General features: G+C 47.0%; 1 protein-coding gene across 5 annotated transcripts in view; it reads right to left on the bottom strand.

Annotated features, from left to right (window-relative positions):
• LOC121685167 (signal-induced proliferation-associated 1-like protein 2) overlaps nt 1-15,142 on the bottom strand; it is a 105,328-nt gene that overhangs the window by 68,470 nt on the left and 21,716 nt on the right. The window contains exon 1 of one of the 5 annotated variants that reach the window (XM_042065523.1): nt 13,543-13,925. The exons of 3 other annotated variants lie outside the window; for them this stretch is intronic. The gene's annotated coding sequence lies outside the window, so the exon portion shown is untranslated. Of the gene's footprint in view, nt 1-11,277; nt 11,329-13,542; nt 13,926-15,142 lie in introns of those variants that run through there. One more of the 5 variants, XM_042065524.1, reaches the window with a different exon arrangement.

Consider the following 15,142-nt stretch of genomic DNA (forward strand, 5'->3'; position numbering starts at 1 on the left):
AGGCGTAACCGTTAACAAAACCTCACCGGTTTCACAAAAACCGGCGTCGTGTGCACGGCCCCTAAGTCTAAGTAGGAGCATTGACTCTGCATATGGCAGCAGATGAGGGCCTACAGCAGTGCATTCCTGTCTAAATGTTTAGACATCCATGGGAGGCTGACTGCCTGGAGCATAATCTAACCAGCTGATTATCCAAGACAGGAAACACACTGCACACTGAATGTGTATCATGGTTTGTGATTTGTCCTGAGCAAAGCAATAAATTGTGCAAGTTAAATACTGTACTGCTACGTAACCGCATTAGATGTGAAAGGAATAGGCCTGTGTTTTCCATTTGTCTGTTTTTGTATATAATCCATTGCTTCACAATGTTTGCTAATGGGGCAGCCGTGGCCTACTGGTTAGCGCTTCGGACTTGGAACCGGAGGGTTGCCGGTTCGAACCCCCGACCAGTAGGCGTGGCTGAAGTGCCCTTGAGCAAGGCACCTAACCCCTCACTGCTCCCCGAGCGCCGCCGTTGAAGCAGGCAGCTCACTGCGCCGGGATTAGTGTGTGCTTCACTTCACAGTGTGCTGAGTGTGTTTCACTAATTCACGGATTGGGTTAAATGCAGAGACCAAATTTCCCTCACGGGATCAAAAGAGTATATATACTATACTTAATTATGTAGGCGTAGCAGCTTGGCATATTTTGATTGTGTATTCTACTGTTGGATCTAATACTGATGATATTTAAAGCAACGACTGGGGAAAGGAAGCATCACAAATCCCTATCCTAAACTGCACACAATGCACAAGGAGGGAATGGAGGAGTATATTTTTGAGTACCGAGTTGGGCGTATTCAGCTAAGCTTGAAGCAATCTGTCAGTCATCTGTGACCTTCCATTTGGTTCTTTTTGGGGGAGAAACGAAGCTAATGTGATGACAACAACAAAAATATGTGCACTCTCTCTGTCTTCAGTAAAGGACAAAAGTTACCCTTAAAAAACCCAACAAAAACAATAAAATCACTACATAACAATTTAAAACCACCTATACAACACAAATCAAAAGACATAAAAACAATTAAAAAACTAAAAAGACAAACCATTTTATAAGGATTAATATAGAAATGCATAGAATCTGTGGGAGCCTGTCATTCAGAAATCTATTACTGTTGACATCAAGCAAAAGCGCTCCGTAGAGAAAGGGCTGCTAAAGTGAGCACTAAACGGCACCCAGCTGGGAGCCTAACCCCTTGTGACCCAAATGCATTTCTCTTGTTCACTAAAGCACCGATGTCTGACACATTCCTGTTGGAAATGCATCTCGCACAAAAATCCTCAAGGTCTGCTCAACACACACCTTGTCCTTGTAGATCTCATCAGTGAACACGAAATCTCATAGACCCTCTCAACAAGGCAGGTCAGTCTCTCTACACAAATACAAATTTCAAACTCATAAAAATTTGGCCGACAGGCGAGCATATACGTGTTGCAAAAACACCTTTTTTTTGGTAAACCACTGGCAGGAAGCAAACACTTCTTTTAAAAGAGTCCCATATTTCTTCCTACTAGTCCAGCACCCAGACATATCAACATGCCATGTTTACATTTTTACCCAGCCATTTATTCCGCAGGAGAAAAAAAAAGGAAAAATAACATCTGGGAGAAATGTGGGCCAAATCAAGATTAACAATGACGAGAGTTCGGCCTACTGCCGGGATTCTCTGCACACGGCAAGCCTGTCCCACAACTGTGGGCATACCACAACAGATGCGGCAAGATGTGATTACAAGTATGATTAGTAGGATTAGAGACAAACAAACAAACACAACAATAAACAATTCCTTCATCATCACTGATTTTCTCCGCTCATAATGAATTGTTATAAAGAGCAATTTTGTTTGTCATATTATTTAGAGATACTGTATTTTCGCACGGTAAACTTAATCCCAATGCAGCATGGGATTGAGCATTTTAAGTGTAATCACAGTCAATGCAATGTGACATAAAATCAAGAAATGTCAAAACTTTCCTTTTCACCCTCTACTGTGTCCTGGCATGAGAAGTCCTTAACAAGCCCTCCCCAATGTAATGTCTAAATACAGACTCATACTAAATATTAGATAACATCTACCATGCATAAGGAAGATGGGAGGTGAGAGGGAGGGAGGGAAAGAGCTTTCTGAATTCTAACTCGCTGAAATTGCATCTGGCATTTCACTGCTCAAACGTCTTCAACATCACGTCCTCTGCACTAAGTGATGGAGGCAACTCAACTAACCTATTGCCGGTAAAGTTACAAGGTAATAACGCCTTAGAGTAGGGAGAGATGATTTCAAGAGAATACTTCAACCATGGGGAGAGGGAGGTCTGGTGTCACGGATGCCATCTGGCTGTGAGGAAGATGACAGAGAATGGAGGGGATAATGCTGGAAAAGACGAGGGTAGAGGAGGGAAGGTCAGAGATGTTTCGTGTAAATAGCAAGCGACTCCATGCATATAGGCCAGGGCAGGTGAGTGAATTATTCATGTCGGAGAATAAATGTAATGAAATGAGCTGCGACATCTTCTTGGTGGACCTCCTTGCGCAGTAAGAGCTTGTACACATGGAATCGGAGCTGAGTGTGAATTGATCCTATCCATAAGGCGATCACTAACATATAACCTATCTATGGGATTTAGATCTTTTGCTCCATTAAAACTATCCAAGCTATCCGAGACTGAAATCTGAGAGGTCTTCCAACCACATAACTACGAGGAATGCAGCAACAGTAGCCTGCTCCATTTCTCTACAGAGAGACTCCCATACAACTGTACTAGGGTCAGCGCTTAACATATCAAAGGAGCAGCCTGGTTGGCAGCTTCGTGTGTAGCCTATAGCCCTGCTTTTTATTGGCCTGGAGGAGAGCCCCGAGCCTCCTTGGCCTCTCCTTCACATCAGCGGTGAGCAGCGATCAACAGCGGCCAGCTCCGTGCCCTCGGGGGAACTGCGGCGATGCTCCCGTGTGAAGTCTCTGAGCAGTCTGGTCCGCCGTGACCCGTCTCTGAGTGGTTTCCACACAGAAACGCCGAGCCAGCAGAAGTGCCACCTGGACAAACAATACCGCTTTATCAAAGCGCCTCCCTGAGAGAGGGCGAGACAGAGAAGGGAAAGCCTGGTCTGGGGTTTCATTTTGGAAGAGAATGAGCACAAACAAAACCTGCCATGCACCCCCCCCCCCACACACACACATACACACACACCCACACACAATCAGATGACCTAATCTTCTGAAACAGCAGCACTGTCATTATTGGGAACAAACCCACCTACAGCAGCATAGATCTGGGTACCACTGAGGGCAGCTAGTCACGCTGGATTCCTATTGATTCTTGCTGGGTGCGATCCATGGAGCCAAAGGGGGGGGGGGGGGGGGGGGTAGAGGAATTGGCAGCTTTAATGCAGCGGTTGCAAACACACACACAAACAGACACAAACAGAGCGAGTGATGTCCTTAGGCAACAGGCCAAGAGAGATTCCATTCACAGTCAAACAAACAGGAGTCTGATAAATCGTTCCTTTTTTCGCAGTTGCGTAGCCTCCAGTTCGGTGATCATACATCTTTGTTTTTCATCTCACTGGGGCGGCTTTGTTTCTACCTCGGAAAAATAACAACATCTATGACATATGACAAGAAACCACAGCAATCATTTAGCCACGCGCATTTACCACGACTGAGCCACTATTCACACAGAGCTTTCCCATGACAATTTTATGAGCTGGTCTGAAAACAGCAGACGAGAGTACAACATCCACAGCCAAACCTAAAACCAAAGTGGTCCAGCAGTGCTGCACACGACCCCCCTCCACATGCATCCACATGGACCTGCTTCCCCTGCAGTGTGTGTGTGTGTGTGTGTGTGTGTGTGTGTGTGTGTGTGTGTGTGTGTGTGTGTGTGTGTGTGTGTGTTATTACAATGCAGACAGTGATTAATGTTCTACTCTACGCCACAGCTCTCTCTCTCTCATTCCCTATTCCTCATACTCATTGTCTAGACAACCCCCCCCCCCCCACACACACACACACACATACACACACATATACATACACACACTCACACACACACACACACACACACACAATACCCAATGACACAAACAAACCGCAAGCTCAGCAAAATGACCACCACTCCACCCCCACCAAAACACTACCCTTCCACCAGCACCACCTCTGATCTCTGAACTCTAGGGAGGGACAATCTCTTTGGAGTTGGGGGCACGAGGGAGAATCGCAACCTTCCGAGCGGCACGGAGGGCGCCGACGAGCCCGCTTAACTCCCACACCTCCCCCCTTCACCCACTAACTTTGGGAGGCCGTGGCAGTGATCGATGCTTTGTGATCCATGGCCACCCGGGCCAAAGGGAGAGCGAGGCAGACTAATTACTCTGATGAACTCATTCTGTGGGCACTGGGGAGGTGGTGGCTGATGGTGACTGGCACCGTCTCATCTCTCTGTGAAGGCAGAGTGTGGCGGGTCTTTGCCAGCTCTTAAAATAACCCTTTGACATCATGCCCTGATTACACAAGGAGGGGTGCGCATGCATGGGCGTGTGTGTGTGTGTGTGTGTGTGTGGGGGGGGGGGGGGGGGTTAGCATGCAGTCATAAAAAGAGGATGGGGGTATGAGCACCTAATCTTTCTATTTAAAAAAAACAGAGAAGGGGTCATAAGACATAGCAGGACTCCCTCAACAGAGACAATTACTGCAATGTACTAGAAACCTCTCGAACTTCAGCAATGCCCAAACAATCCATCAAACAGTGCTTCCCCTTCTGCAGAATACATGAGAAAGCAATAGGAATTTTTTTCAAATCATCCTGTCTTTGAGCTTACCTTATGTAAAATAATGGCACAAAATGAAAGACCAAAGTTAATGTAAACCTTAAACATTCGTAGCAACCATTCCAGGCTCCATCTTAAAAACACAGCTCACGTATGAAATCTTCGGTCAACCAAAAGTCTGGCTTTACATCCACTTCTGAAATGAGTCACTGATAATGAATGATGACAAGTGTAAATGTCACTTGAGGGAGAGGGTGTGGTGACTATTACTGCCTAACACTGAAGGTGTTATGCAACTCTCAAGGATGACCCTTACAAAAAGTGTCGTGAGATGGTCAAGTGACACACCGACATTGTGTGAGACAGTCTGGGTGATCTACTGCAGACAACATCCTTTGCGCCTAGCAACACCTTTTCATGTCCTTGGCAAAAAATCAACACGTGTACAGTTCGACGAGCAGTCTGAAGTGAGTGTTGCCCCCTGAAATTAACCTCCAATGGCACTTGTCAATCACCAGCCACAGAAGCTGTGTTTCCTTAGAGCCACACTGATGGGCTTCTCAGCATCTAAAGAGGGCGGACATGTTGACTCCACCAGCATCAGCTGACAGACTCCATGACCCAGTTGGCATGAGGACTCTCTGGGCATAAACTGATGCATGCCTTTGCCGCCTCCGAGGTGAAGCACTGAGGTGTCGTTTGGCTAACGAAGCAAGCCAGCGCACATGTCATTGTCTGCAAACAAGAGAAAGCAAGCTGCTTTTCGCGTAGTACTGTATGTATGTGTCAACACTTATATTAACAGTGTTCGCAAGTAGAGTCATGGCTAAGAAAAACCACACAATGGACCCTTTTAAACTAAACTGAAAGATAAAAGGATACAAGATATCATGATACTAGCACTTACAACAAGCTCCAGATAACATCAAGAGATTAAAGCTAAGATTCTCTGCTTTTCTCTTATCCCTGGGACTTTACACTCTCCGCTGAGAAAGTTAGTCCTTGGTGACCCGCTGCCAGATCCTTAGGTCGGGCTTACATCTGTTTTGTGTGATTATCATAGCAACTAACATCTGCTATGCTTACAGTCAGAACGTTCCTCACACCCCCGAAGCCAAGGTCTGTGATTATGTCCAATTACCTTTAATACGTGATATGTGTAATGGGAACACATTAGCGTGGCTGGGTTTTACTGGAGGTGCATAGGAAATGATGGGCCTCATCTCCAGAGGGGCTGAGGTAAGTGCGCCTCTGCTCTGTGCGAGCATATTAAAACCAGAGGCAGGCTCCGCGCCCCAACAAACTCACTCATTTAGAGCCCAGTAAAGGTTACTGGCCAAGAGGGTTATTACGGCCATTTTCCAGCCCCAAGACCCCATCTTTTTCGGCACACAGTGATTCAGCAAAAATCTTTTCTGGGCGGGGAAACAAAAAATAAATAAATAAATAAAATGCTTTTCCTGGCTCCTGAGGGAGGAACATAAAAAAAGGAAAAGGGTTCCTTTAACTTTTCTCTTTCATATTTTTTTTTTCCTGCTTATGTTACCTGACAACAACAAAAAAACATACTGTGTTTTTTAACTTTTTTCTCTCCTTTTTTACTGTCCTGCCTGAGGATATGTCTGAGGATGTGTCACAATGTCTCTCATTAACGCAAAAGGGGGGATGCTGATCACTCAAGCGAAAAACAAACAAACCCAACAGGCATGTTGTTTACACTTCACTGCCCACCATTTCATTCCTAAATAAACCCACACACAACAAAACAAACTCACAAAAAATCCTAATGTATCGCCTCAGTCCCCAGGTCAAACAGTCTATAGTCCTTTCTTCAGACAGAAGTTCATGCATTGTTGTTTCGCTCGGCATTCTAGTGCATCCGAGAAAAAAAAACCTGAGGAGATTTCTAGCCAGAGACAGCAGGGGACAGGGCAGTGGGAAAGTAACACAACACTGGGGCACTTATTAAAATCCCCTCACACACTCGGTCAAAAGGGCCAAGGGAGGAGAGCCCGTAACCAGACACTTAGCATCTCCGACTCGATAAACACTTGTATTTCCGCTCCAGTGAAGCAGTTTGTCTCGTTTTAAAACTGGGTTAACGCTCAGAGGAGAGACAGGGAGGTGAACAAAAAAAAGAGAGAGCCGACAAAAGTAGTGGGAGGCCAAATGAAAGAGAGGGGGTTATTGGCAAATCTTCCTGCTCGGTGCAATTAAATCCAAGGACCAATTAATTGGGTGATCTTATCGTTTGCTGTTCATTATTGAGCCCTGGGAAAATGCACTGCTCCATCTTCCCCCTCAGTCTCAGTGTTGTTGACTGGCGGGGGGCTATGTCAAGACAATACACAACTACACACACACACACACACACACACACACACACACACAGTGTGCTCATAGCCGTACACAAACACAAATACCTCATACACCTTCACAAACACATGCAGACACACACAGAGAGAGTAAGGCTATCTCACGAAAACATTCCTCTCATCTCTGGCATCCCACCAGTGTGGCGTCTGCCACCAGCTGACACTCAAATTAGCCCCAAAGCGGGGGGCGCCGGGTCTCTGTGGCCCTCTCTAAACACACCGAACGGCCCCGAACCCGACCACACCACCAGAGAATAGCACCTACCCAACACCCCCCCCCCCCCCAACACACACACACACACCCCTCATGGAGGAGCCATGGAAAAGCAGGCTGCTTGACACCACCACTGACCCCCACTCTCTCTGCCCCAGTTTGGGATAATGCATCTGAGAGGTGTTGAGTAAGAGGAATTTCGGAATAAAAAAAAGACAAAAGAAACGACGGGGACAAACACCGTCGGCAGCTGAGTTGGCAGAGGTTGGCACTAGCTGTGCCAAGGCTAAGAGCTGGGGTATGCCAATGCCGTGGCTTTCAACTCCTAGTGACCACACACTAATGTCCATTCCCCAGTGGCTCTGATTCACATTCAAATGCGGGGATTGTTCCAAGTGCAACATGCCATGATAAGGGTCTGTGAGTAGGTGATGGAGGTAGTGAGGCATTGAAAGGTATGGCCAGTAATTGGGTCAAAATTCCTGTCCTCTTTAGCAATGCAGGAGCAGCAGAGAGCTTTTGACACCATCTACTTCACTGGTTCACTGCCTGTAATCAACACATCACAGCGACAAAGAGAGAGAGAGAGAGAGAGAGAGAGAGAGAGAGAGAGAGAGAGAGAGAGAGAGAGAGAGAGAGAGAGAAAATAAAGAAAGGGGAGACAAGGGCGAATATAAAGAGAGAGAGAGAGAGAGAGAGAGAGAGAGAGAGGGGGGAGAAAAAGGAGAGACACAAGTACAAAGACAGAGAAATAAAGACAAAGAGAGAGAGATAGAGAGAGAGACAGATAAAGAGAAAGAGAGAGATAGAGAGAGAGACAGATAAAGAGAAAGAGAGAAAAAAACAGATGTCAGAAGTACGTGTGTGTGCCCCAACCCCGGCACATCTTGCCCTTGCCCCAGAGTCTCCATCATCCACTGTTCTCTGATGGCTACTGCCCCACTTCCCAAAACAACAGAAAAGGAACACTTAAATGGGCTGCCGGCTTAATGCACAATACTGCTCTCTTTCCCTCCCACCCCCTTCCTCTCTCTCTCCCTCTGTGATGTAATGCTTCATCTGGCATGTCCCTGTTAAAAGGTGCACCTCTCCCAAAAGACACAAAATCATATTTTATTATAATGGGTTTTAACCTCTGCACCTGATTATGTAACAGATTTGTTGTATAAAGGGTGAAAATAAATGCGATAAAATGCGTACAACGTTACAGCCAAACTCCATCTGCATCGCATCTTTTTGTTAATCAATAACTCTCATTTGGCTATTTGTTTGTTTTCCATCAATACCCCTTCCCGCTCTCTCTCTTTTTGTAGCTCTCTTTCTTTCTTTCCCTCTTTTTGTCTCCCTCTACGGTGGGGCAAGACCAAATTGTTTGCGTTTAGCCTGTGCCAGTGCACGGATGACCTCCCACCTCTACTCAAGCAGGCCTCAGGCAAGACTGCCACCTTAGTACCAGCTCCCAGCATGGCCAACTCATCAATCAGCTCATCGTTGTCAACAAGCAGTTAAGCCAATTACGCTGAATGGCTAACTACCGATCTAACTGCAGGGATCAAAGGCGAGGGGGTTCGGTGGTTGGGAAGTGTGTGTGTGTATGTGGGGGGTATTCATTGGGAGGGGGGGGGGCTCATTTGCAACAGGCTGGAGGACAGATGTCACAAGAGTATCATGGGATGCCCAGAGGGAGGCAAAGCCACAGGAAGCACTTTTAGGACATCATCTGCAGCTGCTGCGTTTTTATGCGAGGAAGTGGCCATTACTGTGTGCGGACACAGTCTTTTAACGATAGGATGGCGATGTAGAGAGGTGGAGGAAGAGGAGGGTGGAGTAAAGGGGGACTCAAGGTTGTTGACGCTGGATAAAAACTTTGGTCTCCGTCACCATTAGTGGAGAAAAGAGACACCCATCACGGTATACATACACACAATACAAACAGACGGCGAGACGCACAACACAGATCAATGTACACGATCAATGCGTCTAGTGTGGAATACACTAGCGGGCAAGGGAGACCGCGATGAGTAATACGAGAGAGACAGAACGAGAAGTACAAACAGTAGACATGAATGAAAGAGAGAAAAAGAGAGAGAGAGAGAGAGAGAGAGAGAGAGAGAGAGAGAGAGAGAGAGAGAGAGAGAGAGTAAAAAGCGAGGGAGGGGTAATGCAGCCAGGCAGAGTCAGAAGGTTTACGCTCATTTATCCGACGCTTCCACTGAGAAAGCTCAAGGTCACGCAGCGCAAAGACGGCATCTCACCACACACTTCATTTGTCTGTGCAGGCACACAAACACATTAAGGCATGAGAGACAGCCAGTGTGTGTGTGTGTGTGTGTGTGTGTGTGTGTGTGTGTGTGTGTCATTCTGGCTAAGCCCAGCTTGTCTCAATGTGGAAAGCCAGCAATTCTGTAGGCTATGTGTGTTTTGGTAGACATGAACTCCACAGGCAGTGTTAGGCCTGATTTGGTTTCTGGACTCCATCCAGAATACCCTAACAGAACCCCTCTACAAAGGTCAGGAATGGCTTGTTTTTGCACTGCCAAATTATTTACTAGAATTAAGCATTTAATGCCAAGTTGCTTTGATTTCCCCAAACTTTGACCTTTTCCTGGGTAATATGTTCCACATGTTCTAAGCCAGACAATGTGGCCCTCTTAAAGACCTGTGGCTAAAATTCCAAAAATGGTCGAAAGGAGAAGCTTAAAATGTCAGAGACAAGACCTGATGGCACCACTCTGGAATTCTGAAATACTGAAAACATAAAAAGTGCGCTAAAACTTAATCAGAATGCTTATCTAACCTTAAAACAGTGTTCAAGTGATCAGAAGTCAGTAGGCCCTTTCACACTGGCAAAATCGCCGCGATTTTATGTACCAGAATCGCGGAACGACTGTCCCTTTCACACAGACCGTGGCGGAACGGCGGGACAAAGTGTCTCGCCAAATTTACTACCAAGCCCCCTAGACATTTTGCCGAGTTTTTTCGTTCCGCCACCAGTGTGAATGGGTCAAGGCGGAAAGGGGTATCTGGGCGGGCATTTCAATGCTATGTCCAGCCCACCACAGGAGATTGCAAATAAATCTAACTGATCAAAAGCAGCAATAGCAGAGACAGCACATTATGTCAATCTATGACTGATCTAAGCTGCTGTTTTCTTTTCATGACGAGCACTAGGCCTACGCTTGAATGATTTATGACTGAATGGAACGTTGCGTTTTTAAAGAACTGCTTATCATGTCGTGTGGCAAAGTTTACACTAATCATCATCTTCTAATGTATCCTTATGTTGAGATGTCCATTCTCTTTGCCCTAGGCTATCATTTGTGCACGAAGCATGTTTCAATTAAGACAGTACACAAGCTATTTTTATTGTTGTAATATGGAACGATTTCATGAATAAATTGTAGGCCCACGCACATAAGGCCTACGACTATCACTCTACACGCCCCCTGTTGCACGTCACAATTTAATTTACTATAGCTGATCCTGCCTCCTGGCTCCCCAAAATGCCGCATCATGTGAACAGATCAGCAGGCCGGCAAATTTTCACCTCGCTTTCAGACACAAAAAGACGGCAAAAAGACGTCCCCTCTTCCCGCAAATTTAGCGTGATCTCTGTGTGAAAAGGCCTAGTGACAATCACAATCCATCAAGTCCCATGAAGAATTAGCAATAAATGTCTACATAAACACAAATACCACTGCTACTGTACTATTTCATATATAGTATAGTATAGTTCAAAATATTATACATATATTTTGGCCCACCACAAAATTTGCTAGCCTTTAGCAACTAACTGAATGCTATAACAACAGCCAAGCAGTTAGGCAATTGCTCTCTGTACAAAGACTCTTCTTAAACGGAGGGACAGATCTTGGATCAGACCTGTAGAAAGAGGAATGGGGGCCTGAGAGAGAGAGAGAGGCAGCCATGTTCACAGCTGATCGTCCACCTGTCCTGCCGGCGTCCGTGTCCTTGTCACCTGGCTGGCTATTATCACATCTCCTTTGCCGTCACTGGTGCTTTTACACGGGGCTCACGCAGCGACTGAGCAAACCATTCATTACTACTGGATTCACACGCATCTCAGCACTAGAGGCTTCAGCTGCTGCATGCGAGCAGGCAGTGATGACAAGGATAAGCGACTGAGAAGTCTGCTGTGATGTAGCTCAAGGCTACAGTCACAGTCAAGCACAAAATACTAGGACACCACAACACACAGACACAGACACACACACACACACACACACACACTCAGTCCCAGCAGAAGGAGATCATGTTAGTTCTTGGCTCCTTTGGAGGAGGCACCTACCAGAGCGAGCTTCACTGTGTGGCCCTCCTCCAAACTGACCATCTGTTGTCAGGTCCTGTGAGGAGCAACCCTGCCGACCCAGTGTGTGTGTGTGTGTGTGTGTGTGTGTGTGTGTGTGTGTGTGTGTGTGTGTGTGTGTGCGCACGTGTGTGTGTGTGCGTGTTTCTGTGTGTGTGTGTGTCTGTCTGGTAGTGTGGAGGGGATGCGGCCCAGCAAGTCACAACAATAAACCACCAACTCCGCCGCACACAGGCAATTACCATAACCACATCTGCCCTCACCCTCCCCTACACTGGGCTGTCAAAGAGACAGAAGCAGGAAGAAGGGAGGGAGAGAGGGTGAAGCACATGGAGGAGGAGGAAGAGGAGGAGGAGGAGGGGGTGCTGAGATGGAGCGAGACAGCAGTGAAGGAAAAGGGCAAATCTGTGTGACAACAAAAAGACAGAGGATAGAAGAGAGCAGCGGGGGGAAAAAGTCTGATAGACACAGCCAGTGATGGACTGGGGGGGAAGAGAGAGAGATGGGGAAAGCTAGAGAGCCGTGCTGATAAAGGGGATCCGAGGAATATCACAGTTAGAGCAAGACAGAACTGTATGGGAAGAGAGAGGTGGAGGATAGAGTCTCTGTGTGTGTTTGTGTGTGTGTGTGTGTGTGTGTGTGTCTTACTCATGTGTGTGTGTCTTACTCATGTGTGTGTGTGTGAGTGCTACAGAGAGGCTAGGACTGACTGATTGAGTGAGAGAAAAAGTGAGGCGAGTGTGTGAGAGTGTGCAAAAAAAGGGCAGCGGATTTCACTGCAGAGAGGAGCTGTGAATGACTCCCGGGTGTTAATGTGTGTCTGTTAAAGAAGTGTGTGAGAGCAAGAGGTGAATAGCCAGTTATGGGAAGTGTTATCCTCTCTCACCCTCCATCTCCCTCACACTCCCGTCTCAATAGCACAAGGGTCAGAGGGAGTCCAGTCCGTCGGAGGAATTATCACAGTGGAAGTGTAGGGAGGACAGAGAGGGAGGATGACTCCAGGCTGCTCCCATAAGACAGCAAAACAGATAAACAGGACAGCAAGATAAACAATACAGAGAGAAAGCAGGCAGACAGAGAAAACAGAATGAGAGAGAAAACAGAGAGAAAGAGATAGAGAAAAAGAAACACAGAGAGAGACTGACTCATGAGCAACCTTCAGATGAGTTGTGCATCCAACAGGCTGTTTTATTCACACAGACGTAATTATCACAAGATGCTCACAGTCCATCTCAATAAGGCCTTTGTTTGCTTTTCACAGCTTGTTGTTTTCTTGTTTCGCGGGAGCTACTGACAGAAACCTGGCAAAAAGGCACGCCATCTTGGTTTCCTTTTCAGCAGCTGGATGTGTGCAGCCAGGGGTGGGGAGTGTTGGGGGGCGACCACGACCCTGAGATGACTAACCAGTCACCACACACACACACACACACACACACACACACACACACACACACTCCAAAACAGTCAACATTTGGTCGAGGCACTTTGCCAAGACTCAAAGCTTCCCAGAGCACACCCTCCTAAAGACAACCTCTCACATGAACAGTGGAAATGTAGGACACTAAACACAATGTGCAGTGGATTAACTTGCTGCCTTTTTGGAGCTTTTGAGCGAAAAAGCTGCAAACATGATCGGTCAGGGGGTTTATTTTTTGCCTTTGAAAGTTGGTAGACTACGACTAAAGCAAAGCGTTTCTAAACGTCCAACTTAATAACACAATATTGCATTACACATCTTCATGAACTCTCAGTGGCAGGCACACTTTGACATCTCTCTACTCTGACAAAGACTATGACATTTCTCGTCATCCAAAGCCTACCTCAGTGAGTACCGGTCCTCTGAAGCTGAATGTTCACACCATCCATTTCCACTGGGTAATGAGTGCAACCAAAGAGCAAGACAGGCAGGCAACTCCTTCCAAAACCAACACTTGTGCAGTCCAAAAAAGTCCTGCTGACCCGCGCTGATGCCGGTTACACCTCTGCTTAGGGAAAGCTTCTTTCACCAGGAAAACAGCACCTTAGCTTTTTAAAATCCCATTGAGAGCACAGAACCTCCACTCCTCTGTCTGCTGCTGTTCCAGTGCTAGAAAGTGGGAGTGAGAGAGAGAGAGAGGGAAAGAGAGAGCTAGAGAGGAGAGAAGTCTGGCAACTATTGAGGCCCAATTAGCTGAAATGCATACAGCTGCCCTCCAAATCCACTCTGCTCGACTCTTCCTCAAGCCCCTTCACACACACACACACACACACACAAACGCGCATGCACGCCCACCCTACCCAGCCACCTCCTCCCGCCAGTGGAGCAACAAAGCCATGGACCAGTGAAAGGGAAGACCTCATTATCATATGTAAAGATGGAGGGGGGGGGGGGGTATACAAGGGTCGGCGTTAGACTGTGACATTCAAGTCTTATCTGCCTTGCTGGGGGGAGAAGGCAAGATGGGAGAGAGAGAGAGAGAGAGAAACAGAGAGAGGGAGAGAGAAAGAGAAAGAGAGAGAGAGGGAAAAAGCCTAAATCAATTGCTCTGTGCAGAGATGACGTGTGGTCCCATTTGTGACCTTCAAAAGTGACAATGGACTGTGTGGTCAGGAGGTGGTGTGTGCGTTTGCTGCACAAGTCTGTGAGTGCTTAAGTTTGTGTGCATGTGTGCGTGTGTGCATGTGTGTGTGTGTGTGTGTGTGAGGGTATATATATATATATGTGTGTGTGGGTGTATGTTTGTGTGGGTGTATGTGTGTGTGTGTGTGTGTGTGTGGGTATATATATGTGTGTGTGGGTGTGTGTGTGTGTGTGTGTGTGTGTGTGTGTGTGTGTGTGTGAGGGGGTTGCCGGATGACCAGCGGGAGTGGGAGAGAGGAATCCACTTACTGATTCAGCTCAGCAGAGGGCCTGTCAAAACCACTTTGCTTTACCTCGCCGGACACTGGCCGCCTCACTGCCCGCCCTCCCGCCTGCCTGCCTGCCTGCCTGTCTGCCTGTCTGCTTGTCTGCCTGTCTGTCTGCCTGCCTGTCTGTCTGCCCGTCAGACGGTGTCTGAGGACAGGGCATGGGATGAGAGGAGGAATGCACTGTCCTTTCAGAATCTTAACACTGGCTGCCGACAGGCCGTACACACCATATGCTGAGCCTGCATATTTCACTCTAGAGGAGCTGGTGTTGGTGGTAGTGATGGTATGTGTGTGTGTGTGTGTGTGTGTGTTTGTGTGTATATGTGTGTGCGTGTGTGTGTGTGTGTGTGCGCGCGCGCGCGCGCGTGTGTGTGTGTGTGTGTGTGTGTGTGATAGATGGGGAGAGAATGTTATGAGAGGTGATGGAGATTTCAAGCTCAAAGGAACAGGGAAAATCACTTCTCAACACCTCAAGGACAGAGAAGTGAGAAAGTGAGTTTGAGAAAAGAGATGTAAGGGGGATGAAAGAAG

This window comes from Alosa sapidissima, chromosome 16, assembly GCF_018492685.1.
Source record: "Alosa sapidissima isolate fAloSap1 chromosome 16, fAloSap1.pri, whole genome shotgun sequence".
NCBI classification, from domain to species: domain Eukaryota; kingdom Metazoa; phylum Chordata; class Actinopteri; order Clupeiformes; family Clupeidae; genus Alosa; species Alosa sapidissima.